Below are 23,501 nucleotides of genomic sequence, written 5' to 3' on the forward strand. Positions count from 1 at the left end.
ACTTGAATAATATTCATTCAAGATAACATTCATTTCACGATGATTTGCTGTGTCTATCACAGTGCTGTGTGCTTTATCTGTGTTATCTTCTTAATCTTTATAACAATTCATCAAGTTTGTTCCCATTTTACAAATTAAAAAAAAAGAGGCTTAGGAAAATAAAGTAATTTATTCAAAGTTAATAAAAGGCAAAGTTGTGAATATGAAACTAAATCTGTATGATTTTAGAACCTGTGCTATGCTATATCAATTTTCAGGATCTAAGAAATTATATGTCATCAAGTACAAACACTCAATGAGTATTTTCACCCAAACATGCAACACTTCTGTAACATGCCCTCCCAGTCTTCTGAAAGCAAGGAACTCACTCCTTCCTGAGCAAGTTTTCCATCTTTGAGCAATTTACCCTATTGTAGAAGTCAGACAATCACATTTCAAAGGAAGGTGAAATCTTGGAGTAGAACTGAGATACCTGAAGAAGTTCAGGACCATCAGAAGTTGCAGCTCACAAGGTCTTCCACCTCACGTTAATTGGAATGTTAGATTCTGTAAGTGATCCATAAATCTGCGGAAGTTGCAACAGTTGGTACTTGGGAAGCTATTCCTTTCTGAATTGTCTGGCCCTCTGCTAGAAACCTTATGTGGGTCCTGGCAAAGGTATGATCCTTGGAGTGTGGGCTGAGTCAGAAGAGCAATATGCAGCAGATGGTGTGCAGAACAGGTGTCCTTCATTTGCGTTTGCAAATACCTGGTTTTTCACAGGTGGTAACTGGGTCACAAGATTGGCTTAAGACTGCAGGACTGTACCAATCTCCTAGGAGATGTCAAATGTTCCCATTGTCAGAAGTCTGTGATACAACGCAGTACACTGTATGCTTATACAATTCTCTTCTCTCTTCCCCTTTCTTTTCTTCATCTTTGTGTAACCTCAAAGTCAGGAATATTAGATTGTATTCCATATAGTGTTGCCAAATAAACCATAGAACACACATCTAAATTTGAATTGCTGTTAGGTAACTAATGCTATCTCATTTTTACACTGAAAAATTGTTATCAATATTTGTTATTGATTCAGATTTAAATGAGCATTCTGTATTTTTATTTGCTAAACCTAGTGATCCTCAACCATACACACAGCAAACACATATTTGATTAGGGTATAAATGAGCATAATAGTGTAAATAAGAGAATTTTGAAAATAAAAAGCTGTGTTGAACTATTTTTGAATCAAGGAAACCAAAGTATATTCAAAACATCTTTTAAAAGCTGTTTATAAGGTCAAAGATACATTAGGAATTAACCAAACTAAATCACCCCTGGATTTACACAAAATCAGGTTTCCACCCCTCTGCTCTGTTTCATGAAGCCCTCTTGGATTTCATTATTTGGCGATAATTGTGGTTTTCACTAGGGAATGTCTTTACTTCACTCTCTAACATTTGTTTCCCAGAAGAAAGCTTTGCTACTATGAGTGGGTTAAGTTCATCCTCTACCAGAGCTGTCTCTGTACTAACTTGACTGTTCTTTGTGGACCAAGGAGGCTCCTAAAACTCTACTTTACACAGAACTTAGTGGCTGATGCAATCGTTGATGCAGACCCCTAGCCCAGAGTCAGAGACCTCGAAAGGTAAAACTGGTTTTCCTTCCTTCAAAATTTCCAATGTTATCCTCAGGATGAAGCTGCCAGACAGGATGCCTTGTTGCATTTGAATTTCAGATAAATAAATATTGCTTTAGTATAAATACATCTCGTGTATTGCATGGAATATATTTATACTTAAACATATTCATTCTTCAACTGAAATTCAGATTTAACTGGTACTTTGTATTTTTTTGTATTAGTTTCAGGTATACAGTACATTGGTTAGACATTTCTAAAGTTTATAAAACTATCTCCATAATTGCTCTTTCTCTCCTCAAGCTCTCCACCTAGCCAATACATTAAGACTAACTGCGTTCCCTATGCCGTGCTTCCTATCCTCATGACCATCTATTAACTACTAATTCATATAGCAAACCTACCTGGGAACACTGGGTGATGCTTTCTCTTTTCAATAGTGAAATGTAAAACAAATTTAAATGACTAATGAAGCAAAACAAAACAAAAAAAAAACAAACAAATTAAAAAATAAGCAAGAGCAATAGCAACAAAGAAACAACCCCGTGAAAACTGGCCTGGATAATTTCTTTAAGTTTACTAGGCATAGTCTCCAAGTGCTCTTTCCAAACTGGGCTTTCACTTTACATTGGCTCCATGTGTAAAATGTATCTACCTGGGATGAGACATTCGCCTCCTCTACTTTCTAAAAGTCATGAAGCCTTGCCTAACTTCCCCTGTGGCCTAGTTTTTTTCCTAAACTCAGTGATAGATCCATTTTTTGTGTGTGTAGGGGGAACATGAAGTATATACAATTGAGAAAGGATGCTCTTTATGAAAAAAAATACAATAAAAATACCAAATACAATATAAAGTTGAGTCTAAAGTAAATAAATCCTTAGAATAAGAAATACTTATTGAGAAAAATTTTAAAAATTGACAAACACCACAGGTATTATATACCCAAATGCATTAGTATACTTCCTGACACAACTCTATGATAAATTTTTTGGCTTTTCCTTCTTTGCTATCCTCAAAAGAGGATGGCAATTTTGCACTATCATCTTTTTATGTGCAAAGAATAAGACGGACAACCCAGTCTTTCCTTTAGCATAAACAATTTATTTTTAAAAATTGACAGTTGAGATTTGCTCTCAAGTTTGCAAAAAATTCTTAACAAGTTTTCCTCATATATGGCCTGCAAAATTTCAAGGAATTTTAAGTTTCCTTATTCAGTGACTAGTTATAAATAATCTTTGAATTGATACTCTCATTAATAATTGGCCACATACACACTTGTGGCAGACACCATAGGACACATTCATGTGGGAGAAGACGTCTTTCCCAGAACCTCTGTGTGTAAAGCTGATGAGCTGGCAGAGTAGGCAATATGCGTACATATTCCTAAAAGCCATTCTCACACCGGGACTGCTCAGTATGTTTTAACAACACATGGGAGTGACTGTGAGATGTATAAACATATCCCACTAAACCTGAACTAAATACATCTCCTACACAAACTCCCCTTAACCAGAACTCCAAAATATCCAGGACCACTTCCACCCCATTAGGCATGAGGAGGAATGTGATGCGGTTGAAGTCAAAGCAGAAGGAGACTGTTAAAAGTATCTTAAAATTAAACTGTCTCACTTTTGTTCATTTTACAAAAACATATGAGCATGTGAACACATTGATAATAGGGTTCATTCCAGAACTTTGTGTGTATAGGTGAAGGGCTTCATGAGATACACTAAATCTCTGTCTGATCTTTAGCAGTAAATGTGATCTGTAGCATTCATTTTGCACTTAGCCTTGCAGCTTCGTGTCATTAGTTACCTGGGTGTTATGGACATATGTATTACATCTTGGCTTTGAGACTGTAGGTCCATTCGAGGGCAGAAATCATGATAGTTTCTACTTTATTTTTCTTTCTGTGCTTCATATAGAGCCAATCACTTTCAAACTGAGTGCATATATGTATTTATGTATCAAGGTATAGAGTCATCTATATTACAAGTCATCCGGCTGATTGTCCCCGTATGCATGTCTCCATCTCAAAAATCAGTATGGTGATCAGCCCTCTGTAAAAGCTTGTATTTGGAGATAAAACAGCTGGACAGCAGTCTTCACTTTATCATGTAATGGCTGTGTATTTAACCTCTCTGACCCAACTAGCCTCTCAACATTCAGTCCCGAATATTATGAGTAGCTTTGCAAATTAAGTGTCCTATATATGTAAATAATTTTGCTACACTTATTTTTTAGGCTTGGTTTCCTCTGATGGTAGAAGAAAAAATAACTCACATTTCTTGGCACGATTAGTGAATCAAAAATAAGTTCTCTTTTTGGTTGATATTTTTACAAAACAATGAGGCAAGGAGGAAAAAGGGTTATGTAGCTCTTTGCTGGAATATTTAGGGAGCACTATGGTAGAAATTAAATCCAAGAGTTAATTGATGCAGTGGCTCTCTGGCTGAGCAATCGTCACAGTCACCCATGGACTTTGTAGAATGCTGAATTAGTATACTTAGAGGTATAGATGTCATTCTTATGATCAGCTAGGCTTGAGAATGGCTGGTCTAGATGGAGGAGAAATACAGATCTCCTGATAGATGTTTAACTTTTAGCTAGTAGATATGTATGATTATTCTCTCTTCATCATCTTATCTACGCCTTCCTCTCCCAGCAAGGAAAGGCTACAGTTCCCAACTCCAGCACTTTTTATTCCTACCATGTTATATTCTGAGCAGCCAGAAGATTAAAGCAAGTTCTGAGAAGCAGGCAAATTCCATTCACCCACCCATTCAACTATCCAAAAATTCCCTTCGGTATTCACAGAAGATCATCTCTTTAGCATGTTGGTGCTCTTCACATAACTTCTCAGGTGTCAGTCTGGTATTGGGTTTGGGTCTTTGACAATATGCCATGGATCCACCAAACTGGTCTTTTACAGGTTATTAATGACTTCCATGCTCCTAAACCCAATAGACATTTTTCAATTCTCATGGTATCTGATAATGCAACTGCATTCAGGAAAGTTAATTTGCCTTTTCTTGATATATTTCTTTTTCTTAAGCTGCTGAGATACCACATTCTTCTGGTTTATCTCTTATCTCTCCCAATACACTTCTTCTTCCTTACCAGGTCCTGCTCCAATTTGAACTCTAAAGTTGGAATTCTTTAAGCCTCAGTCTTGAGCCCTCTTCTCCTCTTGTCTACACTTTCTTCAGAATGATTTACTCCACCTCTTGTTTTAAATTCCATCTCTATGACAAGGGTTCAGAATTACTATCTCCCACTCTGCCTTTCCCAGCTCAGTAAATGTCATCTACATGCACATAGTTGCTTAAGAAAGAAAACAGAACATTTTTATAATTTTCTCCCCCTCTCCATTGTTAATCTTCCACCACATATTACTTATTTTGCCTCCGGGATAGCTCTCTAAACCATCTATTTTGCTCTATTTCTACCATGTTCATTTAAACCCAACCTATAACCATCAGTCACCTGGATTCCTACTACTATCTTTGCTTCTCCTCATTAAATTTCCAATCTTGTCTCCATTCTCCATGGAGCAATGAAAGAAATATTTAAAGTTTAAAATCATATTATCTCCTCTACTTAAAGGGCTTAATTAATGTTTTTAACACTTAAAAATATAAAATTCTTTCTTTTAGCTATATGGAGGAATAATTGACAAAATTGTAAGGTATTTAAAGTGTACATTATGATGATTTGATAGACATGTATACTGTGAAAGGATTCCTCCCTTCTAGTTAATTAACACATCCATCACCTCATATTATATTATTTAAGTTCCACTCTTTCAGTAAATTTTAATTATGTAACATAGTGTTATTGATTATAATCACCATGTTATACATTGGATCCTCGGACCTTATTCATCTTATAGCTGAACGTTCGTATCCTTTTACCAACCCCTCCTTGTCCACCCTCTTCCCAAGCCCACTTCTCTGCTCTGTATCTGAGATCATTTTTTTCTCTTAAGATTTCATATATAAAATTCTTAAGGGAAACCTCGAAGCCTTCATTTATCTAGTTCCTTCTTAAGATTTTCAGATTTACCTATACCACTTCCCACACACCCCTATGTAGCCATACCAGCCTTCCCATAATTTTTTAAATTCACCATCATATTTTCTCTAATCTGCTGTTCCTGCTGCCTGGAGTTCCTTTTCTCCTCTCTGCAGCTAATCTCTATGCATTCTTCAGTCTCAGACTTAATCCCACTGTCTCAAAGAAGCCTTACTTGATTTAGAATACTGTGCTTTCCTCTTAATACACATTACTTCCACATTTATATTTTTATTTGTGTGATTATTTATTTAATATGCAACCCCTCCAGCTGACTGTGGACTTTATGAAAGCATGAAACACTTTCATTTGTTTACCAGCAAAGAATACTGATACCTAGTAGGTGTTCAATGAATATTTGTTAGATGAACAAACTACATATGAATTGCATAGGGACAGAAAAGAGCCATTCCACATTTTGACTCTTTCTCACAGTGCTGTATGTTTGGCTTGCATTTTGAAATTGTGCTGTGTTTTCTTTCCATCTGGGGTAGTTCTCCCAGGTCCAATTATACCTGAGCTCCCCCAGCTTCTTTTGCATCCCTAGCCAAGTCACCAGGCTTCCCTGAATGTTAATCAAGCCATCTGGAAAATAGGGCATGAAATTGTACATCCTTGACTAGCAGCAGATGCAGCAAGTGAGCGGAGCTGCATTTCCTTTTCAGTAACTAATTGTACACATGGTACAATATGGAGAAAAACATTATAAATCAATTAGTCTATTACAGTAACACTGTGCTCTGCAAATAGAGCACTAGGCCTTGTGCTGGGAAGGGGAGATAGAAACACCTGATTCTTCTTACGATGGCCTTAGATAATTACTTACATCTTTACATTTTATTTGACTCACCCCTTCCAGGTTTCCAGAAAGATTAGTTTACTGATATTTGTTAAGGGTTTTGATTTCCTGGCATGGAAGGTGGGACATTGCTGGAGGAGGATGGTGGTTAAGAAGTTTTATTGACATAAAACACTTATGTAAGTGTTTGATGTCCATGTTCTCATCAATATCTAGATCAGAGCTGGTTGGTGCTTTGGGCCAAGATGACAGAAGTAAAGGGAAGTGAAGCAATGAGGTAGCTGTGGAGTCAACAACATTCCCAAGTGCCCAAGGCTTGGAAGACATTAATGTGGGCACGGTAAGAATCAGGTGAGCCTGGGTTTAAAAGACAAGAGGGGGAAAGAAGTGGAGAAGATTATAAAAGACACTTACTATTCTCTTTTTCTCCTTCCTCCTCTCTTGTTTTGGTTTTCATGGGAACTACAATGAAAGCTCTATCTTTGCTTCTGGAGATAAAATATCATGTGTTTTTAGCCCACAGAACAGGAGATGAGCAAGAGAAAGTGTCTAGGACTTTTACTAGAGAGAAAGGAAAAATTTTTACAGGAAGTAAATATGGATTTTAGAAGTTTCTAATAAATATAATTGTTCAATGAGTTCTTAGGAAGTTTACAAAGCTTGTCTGGGTAATTTAGGACTAAGGTTGTTTGAAAACTGCTTCATACATTTAGTGATAAACTTTTTTCTAATTATGCCTGTGTTGATTTTGTTTTGTCAAATAGTTGTCCTCAGTCCTGTTTGTGCCTCAGAATAACATGGGAAGTTTTTGAAACTTAGCATTATCCTCTGGATCTCTAGCAGGAGCTGAACAATGCACTTTTTAAAAGTACCCCCAGGTAATTCTATTATGCAACAGAGTGGAGAGCAGAGAACTCTAAGTTCTTAAAGGTAGAAATTGTGTGTTATGCTAAAATATATGCATATATTATACTATTGAACCCTTTGGTGTTAATATAATATACTTCAGCTTCATATTTATACTTTTTATCATCCACAAGGTTGAACAAGCTGTTTGAGATGGCTCAGAGAGTGAAAAGTGGAACTGGCACTCCCGAGCAAACTCATTCTGGCCTGAGGGCTCATGTGCAAAGCCCCATCTCTCCTTTGCCTCAGCTCTTAGTCCAGTGCTCAGTACAGAGAAGATCCTGTTAGTAGCAGGTTGCTAATCAAATAATTGAGGGGATGATTCACCATTAGAACACTTGTGTTCAGATTCTATAAAGAATCTTATTACACTCGCACTGCTTAGGTAAACATAACCCCAAACAAATGGAAGCCCAAAAATCTCACCATCTGTACTCACAGCATAGCACCTTGCTGCCTTCTAATATTTTGTCCTTTATTCAGTGTTTATCTGGGGTGTCAGGACTGCAGCTGCTGTCTCCTTGTAGACCCAGGCCCAGGTCATAGGGCGGGGAGAAAACAATGTCTGTTTTGCTCTTCTGGTGATAGATATCCTGTACCGCTTGTTGCAAATTCAGTCCCATATCCTGTGAAATGTCCCTCTGGGCTTGAATCTCCAGTACCGCACAGGGGCATCAGGGATGCCTGCAAAACAATCTGTGTTCTGACCTTGGCGTCACTGGGCCCATAAATCACTTGAGGCGGCACACACTTTAAGCAGTGGCCTAGAGACATGATGGGATCAGGGAACAGAGACTAGAGAAGGGTGGGAGTGAGAGCCGGGGGCAGGGAGAGGAAGGTTATGCTGAGAAACAATGAGAAACGGAGAGAACTTTTTATTCTTTAAAGAAATATGCTGTTTCTTAGATGTCATAATTCTATCCTGAGGTGGAGATTGCAGGAGGCCAGTTTAGAGAAGGGGGTGGAGGTGAAGAAACTATTTCATTATGAGTGATGTTCCTCTCCAGCATATTCCCTGTAAACAACTTCTGAGCGGGGTCCTCTCTGAACAACAAATTAACCAGCTAACATTTGAGAAGTGGAAAATATTAAGTAACAATTCTTATACTTTAATGATTTTTGACAAAGCACTATCAAACACATTTATTCATTTAATCAGTCGGTCAGTTAGTCAGTCAGTCAGTCAGTCAGTCAACAAATGTTTTTTTCAATTACATCTTTGTGCCAGGCATTGGGCTCACTGTTGGAGATAAAGCAACCTACAAGACCAGAACTATCCCTGGTCCCTTGGGTTTAAAGTCTACTGAAAGCCATAGACATTGGGGAAAAAAACATATAGTGTGAGGAATATAGTAGAAGGAAAAGAACAGAAATATCTATTATGTCCATTATTTGTAAACACATCTTTTTGATTAAGCTTATTATAAATTTTATTATTAACTCCATTTCATATTGAAGATCGGGGGGATAGGTATTTATACAGCAATTTAATGATGGAGTCAGGACTGCAACCTGCATATTCTTGAGTTTTTAGGCCCTTTTCACTCTGTAATCTATCTCAAAACTTTATCAGCCCAGCTGCTTCACAAGTTTCTGTCCTGAGGCTCAAGATTGCTTCTGTCGTACTAAACTCTGTTCTGTGGTGCTCAGCCTTCTGGTCTGGCCTAAGCAATAGACTCTGTAACAAAATGACCCCTGGCTTCTCAGTCCAACACCTAAAGCAACCCAAGACCAATCAACAACTGCAATTTGTACAATGAAAACAGCTATCCACAGAGAAAACCAGAACCATGAAAGTGGGCCATATCCAAACCATCTTTGTACCATGTAGTTCACTAAACCCCCAAATTGCTTCCTTACTGACATCTAATTTCCTCTTGGATACAAGTCTGTTTCTTCCAGTGGTGAAATACACATAACATAAAACATATCATCTTCACCATTTTAAGTGTTTAGTACAGTAGTGTTACTATATGTACATCATTGTATAAGAGATTCTAGTACTTCTCATCTTGTAAATCTGAAACTCTACCCACTGGATAACAATTTCTCCTTCCCTCTCCCCCAGCTCTTGGCAACAACCATTCTACTTTCTGTTTCTAAGATTTTGACTATTTTAAATACTTTATATAAAAGGAATCAGATAGTTTTTGTCTTTTAATGACTAGCTTATTTTGTTTAGTACAATATCCTCGAGATCATTCATATTTCATGCTATGACAGATTTTCTTTTTTTAAGGCTGAACAATATTCTATTGTATGTACATATTACATTTTCTTTATCCATTTATCCATCAATGAACATCTAGGTTGCTTCCACAGCTTGGCTATTGTGAATAATGTTATAATGAACATGGGTGTGCAAATATCTTTTTCAACTCTTTTGTATATACCCAGAAGTGGAATTGATGATCAATTAATAATTTCATATTTATTTTTTGATGAACCATCACACTGTTTTCAATAGCGACTGAACTATTTTTACATTCCCTCCAACAGTGTATAAAGTTTCCAATTTCTCCATATTTCTGTTAACACTTATTTACTCCCCCCCCCCTTTTTTTAATAGCAGCCATCCTGATGGGTGAGATCTCATTGTGGTTTTGATCGACAATTCTCCGATGATAACTGATGTTGAGCATTTTTCAGTGTTTGTTGGTTTCATATATCTCTTTGGGGAAGTGTCTATTCAAGTGCCTTGTCCATTTTTAGATTATATTATTTGGTTTTTAAAAATTTTCTTGTTAAAATATAGGTGTTCTTTGTATATTGTGGATATTAACCCCTTTCCAGATATGTGGTTTGCAAATATTTTCGTGCATCTTGTAGGTTGGGTTTTCACTCTGTTCACTGTTTTCTTTGCTGTACTAAAGTTTCTAAATTCGATATAGTCCCACTCATCTATGTTTGCTTTTGTTTTCTGTGCTTTTGATGTCATGTCCAAGAAATTGTAGCCAAATTCAATATCATGAAGCTTTTCCTCCATGTTTACACATGTCTTTTAAACAGGAAAGTATTTATTCTTAGACACACTCTTGGCAAAGTTTGAAGCCAGAGTCATTGTAATTTTGTATACTGATTTAACAAAGGGAACTGTATATGTTTAAAAAGTTATTATTTGGTAATTGTCATTTAAAGATTATCTCCTCCCTCTCCTTACCACTTTAATTAAATATTAGTCAGTGTTCCTGTGTCAGTTGGGTTTTTTTTTTTTTTTAGTGCACATACTTAACTCTATACCTAATCTTCCCTATTTACACTTCATGTTAAAAAGAACTAAGCTTTTTTTCCCTTACAACAGTAATGATTTGTATCTTCTCCAAATCTTAGACTACATTGTACTAAATAGGCATTCTTGAACAAAAATGACCTACCATTAGCTTGTGATTATGGCCTTCAAACTTCTTAAAGCAATGGAATATTTTTTTCCAAAAAAAAAATCCTTCACAGAAATTCCAATACACTGGATTGAGCATATCTAAGTGGAGAATCTCTGGTTAAGATGGAAGTAGAATTACCTGTAGATTCAACTCTGACATCACCCCCATGGAATTCTGAGCACCCACAAACTGATTCATAAACCTCTATTCCTAATGAGAACAAAGCTTGAAAATGAAGACAAAACAGTGAAAGGGAAGGACCCTGGACTCTGGAATTAGAGATATTTGTATTTGAGTTCCAAATTTAATAGCTATATAGTCTTGGGTAAGTGGTTTAAATGATCTGAATCTCTATTTCCTCATCTGTATTTGTGTCACAGTTGTTATAAAATTAAATTATATAACATGTGTTGAACACTCACATATTGGGAACTTGTTGCATGCCAGTTTTCTTACTTCTCATCTCTGTGACCCCACTCAAATCTGCTAAACCAAATTGCATCATGTAGTGTGTATATTAAGGGGAATTTGTGTGCACATTTACAGATGAAATTCTACTCTTCTATTGACAGTTATGTTTTCAGATGTGTCTTACTTTTATTTTATTTGTTCTTTGATTGGAAATGACAATGAGACTTCAACTTTAAGAATTTCTATATCTTTTAGGTCAAGTACTTAATGTTCTCATAAACAATTCTGGAAGAATCCTTTATAATTTGACAAGTCAAATTTTCCTAAAGCACAATACAATTGAATAACTTAAAAATAGACTACTTTGTTGTTTTCTTTCAAGATAGCAAGTAGTAAAAAATTGAAGAATATAAATTTTATTTCAGCAGACAAAATAATGTACAATGTAGGCAGACATACCTATCAAGTATAGATGTGATGCTAACAGACTTACCTATCTACCACATGGGAATGCCCGTTGACAGACATTAGTATGAAGGTAAAACTGAAAGGATTTAATTACTTAAATCCTTTACTACACATTACCAGAAATATATTCAAATTAGACCAAAAGAAAAATCAGAAAAGGATGTCTCATAAAATCCAGGGCAGTGTAGCAACTATTGGCTTAAATGCCGTCAGGAGTCTTCTCCTTTTATCCAATTTTTATCCTTTTTCTTCTCTCTCTCATGCCTTCCCACTCTTCTTCCCTCCCTCCCTTTTTCCTTCTTTCCCTGTCCTTTTCCCTCTCCCACTCCCACTCCCTAACCATCTCTATCTCTGTCTCTGTCTCTGTCTCTATCCCTCTATATTTATCACTTTCTTTTTCTCTTTATCTCTATCAAACATGACCTCTCCCAAATTTACATCTTATAGATCTACATTTCTGGAACAACAACAATAGTAGCTGCAACCTAATTTCTCCAGTTCTTAATTTAAATTGTCAGGGTAAATGTCATTACTTGGCTTAGCTTGGCCAAGTGCCACCTCCCAGACCAAACAACAGAGTCCTGAGAAGCATGACTGCATAGCACACACATAGCCCATTGATATATCGAATGTGGATGGGAAGCAGAAGTGGGCTCCAATGTTTCTCAGTGTGGCAGGAGAAATATATAAACAAAGGAATATATAGGTATTCTTGATGTCCCCCAATACTCCCCTCTCTGAATTACTTGTTCCGGTCTTGGGTCTTTGGGCGTACTGCCTAATATAATGGGTACAGGTTCAAAATTGTGGAAAAAGGGGTAAAAGTTTATATTTTTGAAACAGAAAAAGGCATTTTGGAAATGGAACCATGTTTAAGAAAATAACTGGTGGCTGTGAAGAATCAACTGAATAAATGACCAATGGTCTGGATGAGCACTAACAAGGGTCCATCAGGGCAGAAGTTGGTGGCCAGAAAAGATAACTATGAGAGAAATTTGGACCAAAACTGGTGAACTGTAGTCACCAATTTTATTAATGAGGTCAAAGACAAATAAAAATTTGTTTAAATGTTCTTATCATAATTACTGAAGATGGTCATTGTTACTAATACTTCCCCTTATTTTATAACCTCTACTCTATGCTGTAGTGAAATATGATTTTTTTTCCCCTTTGTCCTAAACTACCATTATATTTTTCTGACTCTCCTCCTTAGCTTAACCAATTTCTTCATTCTCGATGACCCTCACTACTGAATTAAATCAGTGTTCAAAGTTTCATTCTGACCTTGTTTTTCAGAATCCTCAAAGCCACCAAGCAAATATTACCTCAGAATCCTTTTATTTCCTCTTTGCTCTGTACTGAATTGCTTTTTCCTCAGAATAAGAGCCCCAACCAGAAGGGCTCTTATTTCCTTGGGACTTTATCATTAGAGATCCTTTCTCTGACCAACTTTTTTTTATCATTCTCAGCAACCCCTTTCCTGGCTTTTTTGTTTGTTTGTTTTTCATTACTTAACATTTTATTATCAAGGAATAAATATAACTAACAATGTAAATATAAATAAAGAAAATCATTTTTGCTTGTGTACTGTCTCAGCACACTTGAATGTAAGCTCTACAAGGAGAGGAATATATCTTGTTTACTATAGTAACTTTGCCTCTTAGGAAACTGCTAGACCCATGGCAGGTACTCAATAAATACTTGTAGAATGGAAATGTGAAACAAGCTTTGGCTTGAGTCAGTAGTGACTGCCTTAGATTAATATAGAACTTTAGTTAGGAATAAACCAGTAAAAGAAAAATTTAGCAATGGGTAATAACTTTTCCCACTTTTATGTCACTTTAATTTGGCTTTGGCATTTTTATGAATGGACGAACTTCTTTGTAGAATTCCTTTGCATCTCAATCTCTTTCCTAGAACATGAAATCATCAAAAAGGCAAAAAAATCAAAGGAAAAGATCAGAATCAAGCAAACCTGTTTTCAAATCAATGTAATATTATAAAATGTATTATCTTCTCTGTGCCTCAGTTTCTTTTTACCTTCAAATGACCTTAAATTGTTTAAAGTACATTAGGAATTGAATTGTGTCCCTCAAAAAGATGCTACAGTCTTAACCGTCAGTATTTGTGAACGTGGCCTTATTTGAAAACAGAGTTTTTGCAGACGATCAAGTTGAAATGAAGTTGTAATGATGAGCTGAATCCACTATGACTGTGTCCTTTTTAAAAGAGGAAATTAGGACACAGAGACAAAACATATGGAGAGAAAATGATGTGAAGATAGAAGGAGAAGAGAGCCATCTACAAGCCAATGAAAGTCTGAAGCTACCAGAATCTAAAAGAGGAGCATGAAACAGATTTTCCCTCACAGCCCTCAGAAGGAATCAACCCTGCCAACACCTTGATTTTGAACTTCTAGCCTCTAGAGCTATGAGACAATAAATTTCTGTTGTTCGAGCCACTTAGTTTGTAGTACTTTGTTATGGCCATTCTAACAAACTAACGTAATGTGAAACCACACACACACACACACACACACACCCTGTACCTAACACACAGCGTTGTCAGTGATGTCCATCTGCCCATCTTTCCTCCCTTCTCTTTTCTTCTAGATGCCTCAATGAGGAGAAGGATTTGGTTCAGTTTAAGGAAAGGCATAGTTAGGGCTATTGAGAAGAGCACTTCCATTCTCTGGAGGCCGATAAGAGAGGAGCAAGGAACACATTTTTGTGAGTGAGGAGAAGCTAGCTGTGGAGTCTTTACAACATCTGTTTGCGCCTCCCACTTGCTCAGGGCCAGATGCTAATAGTGTGTGCATTTGCACATAGAGGGAAGTTTCTCTGACAGTAATGAGCCATTCATTGTCCTGCCTTCCAGGGCTCCTCCCACACAGGCCTGTTTCAGATGTTCTACATTAAGTGAAATGCAGCACCCTGTTTCCATAGGAACTGGAGGCAAGGGCTCCCAGGAGACTTCATATTTTAACACAGAGGGCTCTAGAAGACCTGCTGGCCATTGATTTATCTGATAGTGAACAAGCATTATTGAATGTATACTCTTGCCAGGCACTTTGCTAGGTATTAGAAACATACCCAAGCATACCCCTAGAGGAAACAATTTAGAGATTGAGACAAACAAGCAAAAAGTACATGGTGTGAAAAATGCTATTATACAGTAAATGGACAGTGCTGTTTGAGTTGTAGGATAGACATCTACGTAAGCTTTGAACCATGAAAAAACACTTTCTAAAGCCTTTGAGGCAAGGGCAAGCCAGGCAGAATGTGAGAGGTGGGAAAGGGAACAACTGTTGCAGACAGAGGGAGAATGTGCAACGTCTCTAGGACTGTGGATGAAATAAACCTGACTTCGAATTTCTAACTTTGAAATTCAGCTACACTGCTGACTGTGCTCTGTGATTTGAGTCTTTCATAAATCCCAGCTCTCCACTGGCTAGAATGTCCCAAACTGTTGTGAAACCTCACCCTTCCCTCAGAGCAGCTCTAGCTGCGGGTTAAACTCTGGAGAAAATGAATGCTTATCGTGTAACGTGAGCCCTGTCTTTCAGCAGCCACATCTGTCATTTTCCTGCCCTAAATGTCATTTCACACATTCCTAACTGCTGGCACCATTTTAAAAAATGTGTGCTATCAAGGATTGATGTTCCCTATCTTTGAACTCAGCCTAGTCTTCTTTTTATATTCTTAGGGACAGGCTTTAAGTCCAGGTCTTGCTGGGAAAGTCATTCCAGTTGTCTGCATGGCCCATTTCCCTAGCAGGGTCACTCTGGTATATGTAGAAAATGAAAGCCTGGGAACAGACTTAGAAGAAACCATTGAAAAAGTATTTGGCTGAGACATTTCACTTGATTTTCATCATTTTCATAGTCACTGACCATATGTCTAAATGCCAAACCTATCTCAACTGATATCCTGCAGAATGCCTGGTATACAGTAGGTTCTACACATACACAAGAACACACATACATATATATGTATATCTATACATATGTGTATATGCATATGTATATATGTATATGTAATAGTATACATTAAACATATGGTATATTATAATTCTACATGGTATAAGACTGTATACATACACACATAGATACACACGCACATACCTTCTTCGTCAAACTTTATTGTACTTAGCAGAATGCCTTTATACCATAATAGGATCTGCATAAATATCTCTTGGTTGGCTAGTTATCTGGCTGGTGGGAAAAAGGAAGCAACATATTTTTTTTTAATCACAAGCCCGAAAGTGTATAAGAAAATGTTGAAGCAAATTTACCCAAACTGCCCATCTAAACAAACAAAAAACCTGAAACATAGAATTAAGGCAAAAGAAAGAAAAAGCACAGTAATATCTTTTATGCTCTAAATCATTTTTGTTTTTTTAGATTCATTTCTTTGTTTATTTCTTTGGTTATAAGCCTGTAGATCAGAACTTGTTTGTATGACTACCTGGGAATAATAATAAAAAATACAATGACATATTGGGAAAGTATGCAGAAAGAAAAAACTAGTATTTGACTCCTTCCCTTTCTGAAATAATGGATGCTAATGGAGTTTTTACTTCAAACTTGAAAAATAGGCTGTGCAATAAGAAGTTAGTTGGGGGAAGTCCATAATTCAGGACTACGAGATTTTGGTACTACGTTGGGGTAACCAGAGCTGAACCTCATAACCCATATTTGATTGTACACCAGATGTCTATCAAGAAATGTTTTTGTTTTAAAGTTAGCTTCCTACAATTCTCTTATATGCGCATGTGCACACACACACACACACACACACACACATGCACACACATATCTATTACAGTCTTTGTTATGGGAACTGTCAGGAAATCACACACTATGAACGGATTTTTCCATCTGGCAATAAGAAGAGATCATGACCATATTAAAATGCATTACAACGAGGTCTGTCCATAGAAGCTTCTGAGAAAAAGCAAGTTGTGGTTTTCTCACTAGCACAGAGCAGGTGAGAACACAGGCTCGGAACCACACTCCCTCCCACCACCCGCCGTCATCACAGGGCCACTGCAGGGCTGGTCGGTCCTTATTAAGCTGGCTCCTGGCACCCCAGAGAACCCAATGCCTAGACTGTACAGTGCCAGGTAGAGTCCAGGCCCTGTGAAGATGTAAAGGAACTCCAATAACCTAACCGAATCTTTGCTCACCCCAACCCAATCCAACCCTGAAGCTGGGACAACTTGAAACATCTGTATCCTGCTTCAGTGTCTCCTCAGATCCTGGCTCCAATCTTTTCCCCAAAACAGTGACAATAGAAAGAACTCCAAGCCTGTTTACCACTTGGCTTTTTTTTTCTCTCTTTTTTTTTTACACCTACAACACCTGGTCTTCCTAGGTGGTCTCCCATCCAAGTACTAACCAGGACCAACCCTGCTTAGCTTCCGAGATCAGACGGGATCAGGCATGTTCAGGGTGGTATGGCTGGAAACCATGCCTTGGCTTTGAGTCAGTGTCATGGGTGTTATTGGGTCTTCTCCTACATGTGGCTTCCTGGTCTTGGCCCTCACCTTCCACATGGCTCCATCCCAGGTGGCTAATGCACATTCCTTTAGATATGCAGTGAATTTATGTTACCTTTATCTTTTACAAAGTGTGAAAAATTGTAGACTCTATGAGTTATATTTCAGACATGATAATTGATTAAATCATGTTAGAAGAAAAGTTGTCTGTGATCTACTGGGTACATCAACATATTTCAGTTTTAAATTTTAGAAAATAATACTTAAATAGCTTTTCTTAAAGATTACCCTTTACTAGCACATCCCTGAGCTCCTGTATCAGATAATTCTACTCATTTTGCCCCTTTTGCTCTTAGATGGGGGGGGGGGCGGGTCACAGGACTGAGATCTGGCGAAGGGAATGAAGGCGAAAGTTATGTATACTGTTTCTTTTGACCTGGCCTCTAAAATCTTTCACATGATTCTCCATGTCCTCTTTTTGTTCTTCAGTCAGGAGGCTGAAATGCATTTGGTAGAAAATTCCAATACCTTGGAGTCTGAAGAGCTACCTCAAAGAGTAATCCTGGGCCTCCAAATAACTACATGCAGGGCAGTGGACAGAGCAGCGACTCCACACCATGAACCCACTTTGCACAGTGATACAAATGAGAAGTGGACGTTTTCTCTTTTAAGCTTCTGAAATATTGGTAGTGTTTGTTACAGCAATTGGCCTCTTTTGAATAATCCCTGCCCATTTGTAGGATATTCCCTCGCTGACATGATCCCCTGCACAGGCTTCAGGAGTTTGCTTGTCCCTAAGGCTATTTCTGTTTTTATGGTCCTGACCTTCTCCAGCTTCTAGGCCATTGCCTGAGTCCCAGTTTTGACAAGAAGTTATTATCTGCAATGTCTTTATAAACAGCCTGAGTGAGATGGAGGGCTGTGGGAAAATGGGAAATGATCTTCCTATAACAGTCCCTTCCCTGCCATTGCACCCTTTGTTTAAAACACCCACATTTTCTAGGTCTGAAAGCTCTCGATCTCTCTCTGCAGAAATCTGATCTATGTATAATTATTTTTCAACATTACTTTTCTTTCATAAAAATTTGAGTTGGTTCATAGAGTTAACTAACTATTCATTTTAATTTAATTATCTGTTAAGTGTTCAGATGTTATATTTTAACTTAATTTTTAAAAACTATAAACTTATCAAGAGTAGACACACATAAAAAAATTTATTTTTGAGAAAGGCAAGGAAATTGGGTAAAAGAAGCCAGGAGAATGAATGTTCATCCACAAAATAAATACAATATGACCTGATGAAATTGTGAGAGGTAGATGGCACATTTGACTATAATATATTTATTTCTTAAAAATAATGTAATTCAAAATCAAAGTATTTCTGGATGTTTTTTATCTTATATCCTTTCAGGTATTTCAGTTACTCATCCAACATGTTTCTTCACTTTGAATGGCCCTCACTCTCCACATGGCTCCATCGCAGGTAGCTGGGATGGTTATTACAGTTTTAAAAAGTATAAACTCTTGAGCCCCAACTGGATCCTTAAATCAGCATCTCTAAGGACAAATGGTGTAATTTCTAAGTTCTTGTTGATTTTAATGTATATCTTGGGTTGAGATGCACTTTGTCCTACGCATCTCCAATTACTACAACAGTTGCCATAAAAATCTCAAATATATTCATATTACATTAATTAAAACTTATTTCAAAACAACAAAATACATTCGAATCAAATATATAACCCCATATGTGTATTGGATCAATTGCCATGATAATTCCATGAAGTTTCAACTAGAAATTTCAAGGACATGAGAAAATGGGTATAAAATAAATATTGAAGCATGCCAATAAATGTCTACTGTTAAGATTAAGAATCATTATTAGCTATTAAGTATTAATCAGCCTTTTTTTTTTTACCCCTGTTCTCCAACAGGTAACACATTTTTAAAACAGCAGCCGGAGTAATACTTTTAAAATTAGATAATGTCACTCTGCTCAAAACTGTCTAACAGCTTTTTATGTCACTCAAAATAAAAATCAGAGTTCTTCCAATGGCTTAGGTAGAGCAATGGGACCTTCTCTGATCACTCTGACAGTATTGTCTACTGCTCTCTCCCTCATTCGCTTTGCTCCTGTTGGACTGACTCTTGTGTTTCCTTGAACACACTAGATATTCCCAAACCCAGAGCCTTTGCACTTGATTGTCTAGAATACTAATCGCACAGATAGTCACCTGGTTCACTCTCTTCCTTTCTTTAAGTCTTAGTTTAAAGGTCAACTCCAGGGAAAATTTCCCTCATTGTTCCAGCTCTAATCTCAGCTCTTTCCTTGCTTTAATTTTTCTCCTTAGGTCTAATAAACTATAAATGTATTTATTTACTTCTTTATTTATAATCCCACCCCTTTCTTTCTCTATTTTTTTCTATGCAGTAATTATAACTGTCTGATAAACTATGTATCTTATATATTTATTTTATTTAGAATGTGTTTCATAAGAACAGGATGTTTGCCTGCTCTGTTTACAACTGTATCCTCAGTACTAAAAGATTGTTGGGCACCTACTAGGTCCACATTAAATATTGAAATAATAAACTAGCTGTTCATCACAGAAGTAAATAAATTTTTTTGCCTGAAGAATCAAGCTGATTTAATAAATATTCAGTATTTATACAGTGCTTTAAGATGTAATCTTATTTCAAGATGTGATAAAATGAAACATATCATGGATCTCCACATTGCTTTCACAATTACAAACTGTAATTCCACATAGGTAAAACCTATGAGAACTTGAACAAGTTCATTAATTTTCTAATTCTATTTTTTCATTTTGAAACGGTGGTAAATCTATTCTTTGGGGAAGATGAGAATTAAATAAGTCGATTTAATTTCCAGAATCCCCAATCTGTGAATGGATGCTTAATAAATCTGAGTTTTGTGATAGCTCTTGTTCCTCCAGGACAGGGAGAAACACCGAGTTGAAGTTCAGCCTCACGGAAAATATGAATTGTACCTTTGCATCTAAAAATTTGCCAATCTATTTTGTGACAGTTATCTTGCTCTATGTGTATCTCTTGTTAGTGAAGCCGGAATGACTACTTGACATGAATATCTGAGAAGCTTTTAGCTTCTCAGTATAAAGAAAATGGGTGCAGATCATGTTTTATAAGAAGATCCTTTCTTACTCTGAAAGTCTATGGCTCTTTTATTCACACACTAGGGTTTTCATCCATCAGAATTTTGATGGACATCTCAGTTGATAGAAGCATATGAACTAAAAAAAAAAAAATAAAGGTAAATTTCCTTATACCATATAACTGTTTCCCAAGATTTTAGGATTCTTGATTTATGAATAGGGCTTATAATCTCCAGTAATGCACAACTTAATACCTCTTTTGTGTTCTCTTGGTCACAGGATGGATACGAAGGGTAAAATAACAACTGTCTTCTAGTATTTGAAAGCTATAAAATCTAAGGTATAAAAATGAGGCACAGTGAAATCGTGTAAATAATGGAATGACATTTAGAAAAAAAGGAACTTAGGAAATAGTAACTGGAAAATTTTCTTATATCTAAGATGAGCTGTGTGATAAAATAGTCTATGAGAGAAATGGTAAAAGCCTTCAAGCTGGGAATATTTTGAAATCTGACTGGACCATAAGCCCCAGAGGCCAATACTATAGTATCATCATTATTATTATTATTTAATGTGAAAGTAACATGAGTTAGTGTGTCTTTTTCACCTTAACATCAATTCATTGAATCAAAACCTGAGACCATGTCTCTTACACAGATAACAGGCATTTTGGAACCATGTGACAATAGTCCTGGCTGTAGTTCAGACAGCCGCATGTGGTAGTTATTTCTGAAAGCTTTCTTGATAAGTAATTGTAGTCAACAAGTAATGCTATTGATACTTTTTTCTTCCTTTTTATCTTCCATCTATGTTTCTGTCATCCCTTTCATCCTTTTTCCCCTTCCTTTTTTCTTTCCTTCCTTTATTTTTTCTCCTTTTCTTCCTTTGTTTCTTCTTCACCTCTCTCTTCCACTTTTCTTCCTCTTCTCTTTCTTCCATTACTCTCTATCTTTTTTAAATTTTATTTTGAAGTGCCAAGCAGTTTGAAAAAACATCTTCCCCCTTTTAAAGAATAAGTCAGGTTTCAGACAGAGTCTCGATCATAAGTGACTACATTCAAGAGTGTTTGGAAATGTTTTATACGGTAAAAGGATATATAACAAAGTGGGAGAATATTGTCAAATACCTAATAGAAATGGGAAATAAATCCAGTGAATTGACAATAGTCTTTGCTACCAAATAAATAATTTTATAATATCAGAGATGTCTAAAAAACACTTGAATTCAATGAAGAGTGAGATCAGATTATCTGTTACGTAAGCAAATAGTCTTTCTTAAAGTCCATAATTACCCAAAATATCTTTTAAATTATTTCAAAATTAATTATGTAATTTCTCAACTCTCCACTTGGTTTTGCTGTATATCAGTTCACAGAGTAATGTCTTTCTGCTTCTATTATACTAGAGTACTTTTCCCTGAAATAAGCTGAACCACAACGGTTCCTCCAGCAAAGAAGTAAGCAACGCAAGTGTGATCTTATGTAACAGTTACATCGGAAACAGCTGGGGGAAATGAGAGGTTGGTATAGCCAAGACTTGCCAAAGGAAAAATATACTCAAGCATCAATCATCATGTTCAGAAAATGACAGTATTTAAGTTTGTCCTGACAGAGATGTGGGGGAAGGGAAAGGGGGAGGGGAAAGAAAGAAGGGAGAGGAGGGGAGGAGAGAGGTGGGGAGGGAAGGAGAGAGAATAGGAGAGGAGAGGAGAGGAGAGGAGGAGGAGGAGGGGATGGATGAGTGTCTGCCTATGCCGTTGGAGAAATATATACACTGAACCTACTTTGAATTTAGATGAATAATCCTTGAGTCATCAGCAGGAATGTTCTGGGAAGTTTACATTTCTGTTTACATGCCTGCCCTTGCTCTCGCAGTGTGGAAGCAGGCAAATGCTTATGGCTGGTTTAAAGTTTACATTGAAAAGCACTTCATCAACAAAGTGTATACATTCAGACACCAAAAAACACAACTTATGCATGTCTCTGGACTTTTCATTTCTGGTGCCCTTTAACAAACTATAATATGATATAATATAACAATGTAATACAGGATGTCATTGGACATAATTCACATATAACCTTGCAGGAAATTGACAGAGAAATTGTCTTTACCTGAAATCACTGGAGAAAGAAAAGGTAGAAAACTTTTCACAAAAGATAGCTAAATGATTAACAATAACAGATTAATATTTTTTTTCCTGTTGTAAATTTTATCAGAACTATAGTAGTCCAGTTGGAAAAGCATACTATTTGCAATATGTAGCTTTTACCTTTGAATTTCAAAAATATTTAGTTAGATTACATTTTTCCTCATCTTTTATCTTTATCTTTATTTTTATTACTTTGGGGGAAAAAAGAAATCCAGCTTCTTCTGGTTTGCAAGCTAAGTTGTATTTTCCCAGACTATTATAAAGAGACTCCCATTGTGAAATCCATTCTCTAAAATCTGCAAGACTTGTCTTTTGCTGGGGGGGGGGGGGGGGGGGGAGAATGTTATAGTAATTGAGAAGTAGAGAGTAAGATATGTCTCAGCATTTTGCACATTTTATTAATTACCAAATGGTAAATAGTATGCCTCTGCCCTCTATTTATAGTACAATTGAATGCATTTTATGACACTGGCTGCACATCTGGTCAAACTGCAAAGCACATTTGTAGTCACCTTCCCTTTTTGAGCCCCTTAATGTTTTACAGATTCCAGAAAGATTCTGCAGATAACAGAAACAAAAGGCAGTGAAAATTTTCATGAAGGACGCTTCCACAGATTTCCAAAGCGAGTGTCAATCTTTGGGAAACTGGTATATGCAGAGACCTTCTTGAATTGGATAACACAGTAAACAACTTTAATGGTAATGTAAATTTAAAAAAGGGATTTTAGAACCGTTGTAATCTTAGTGACCGGAGCCAATTAGATGGTGTCAGCAACGGTTTCTAGTTCATTACACAATCATACATTCACATGCATCTGTATATAAACTCCTAAGTTCCTGCATGTGGACTCACAATTTGTAGAAGACTGTTTTTCATTAGTCATTAGAATTTGAATTCAAGAAAGATGGACAAAAAATATCTAAATATCGGACTTAAAATACATAAGAACCAGATAGAGAGCTTGCAGTACAGAGAAGTAACTAATCACAAATTACATTGCCCAATAATTTTTAAAAAACTGAAATAAAATATAATAATGCCCACTTTCCTCAGGATATGAGTT

General features: G+C 36.6%; 1 long non-coding RNA gene and 1 pseudogene across 1 annotated transcript in view; both read right to left on the minus strand.

Annotated features, from left to right (window-relative positions):
- The window catches only part of LOC107507810, a 218,058-nt gene that overhangs the window by 56,605 nt on the left and 137,952 nt on the right, over positions 1 to 23,501 (minus strand). The window lies entirely within an intron of this gene.
- LOC118603113 lies at positions 17,007 to 17,125 on the minus strand (annotated as a pseudogene).

The sequence above is a fragment of the Rousettus aegyptiacus genome, unplaced genomic scaffold, assembly GCF_014176215.1.
Source record: "Rousettus aegyptiacus isolate mRouAeg1 unplaced genomic scaffold, mRouAeg1.p scaffold_m13_p_5, whole genome shotgun sequence".
NCBI lineage: Eukaryota > Metazoa > Chordata > Mammalia > Chiroptera > Pteropodidae > Rousettus > Rousettus aegyptiacus.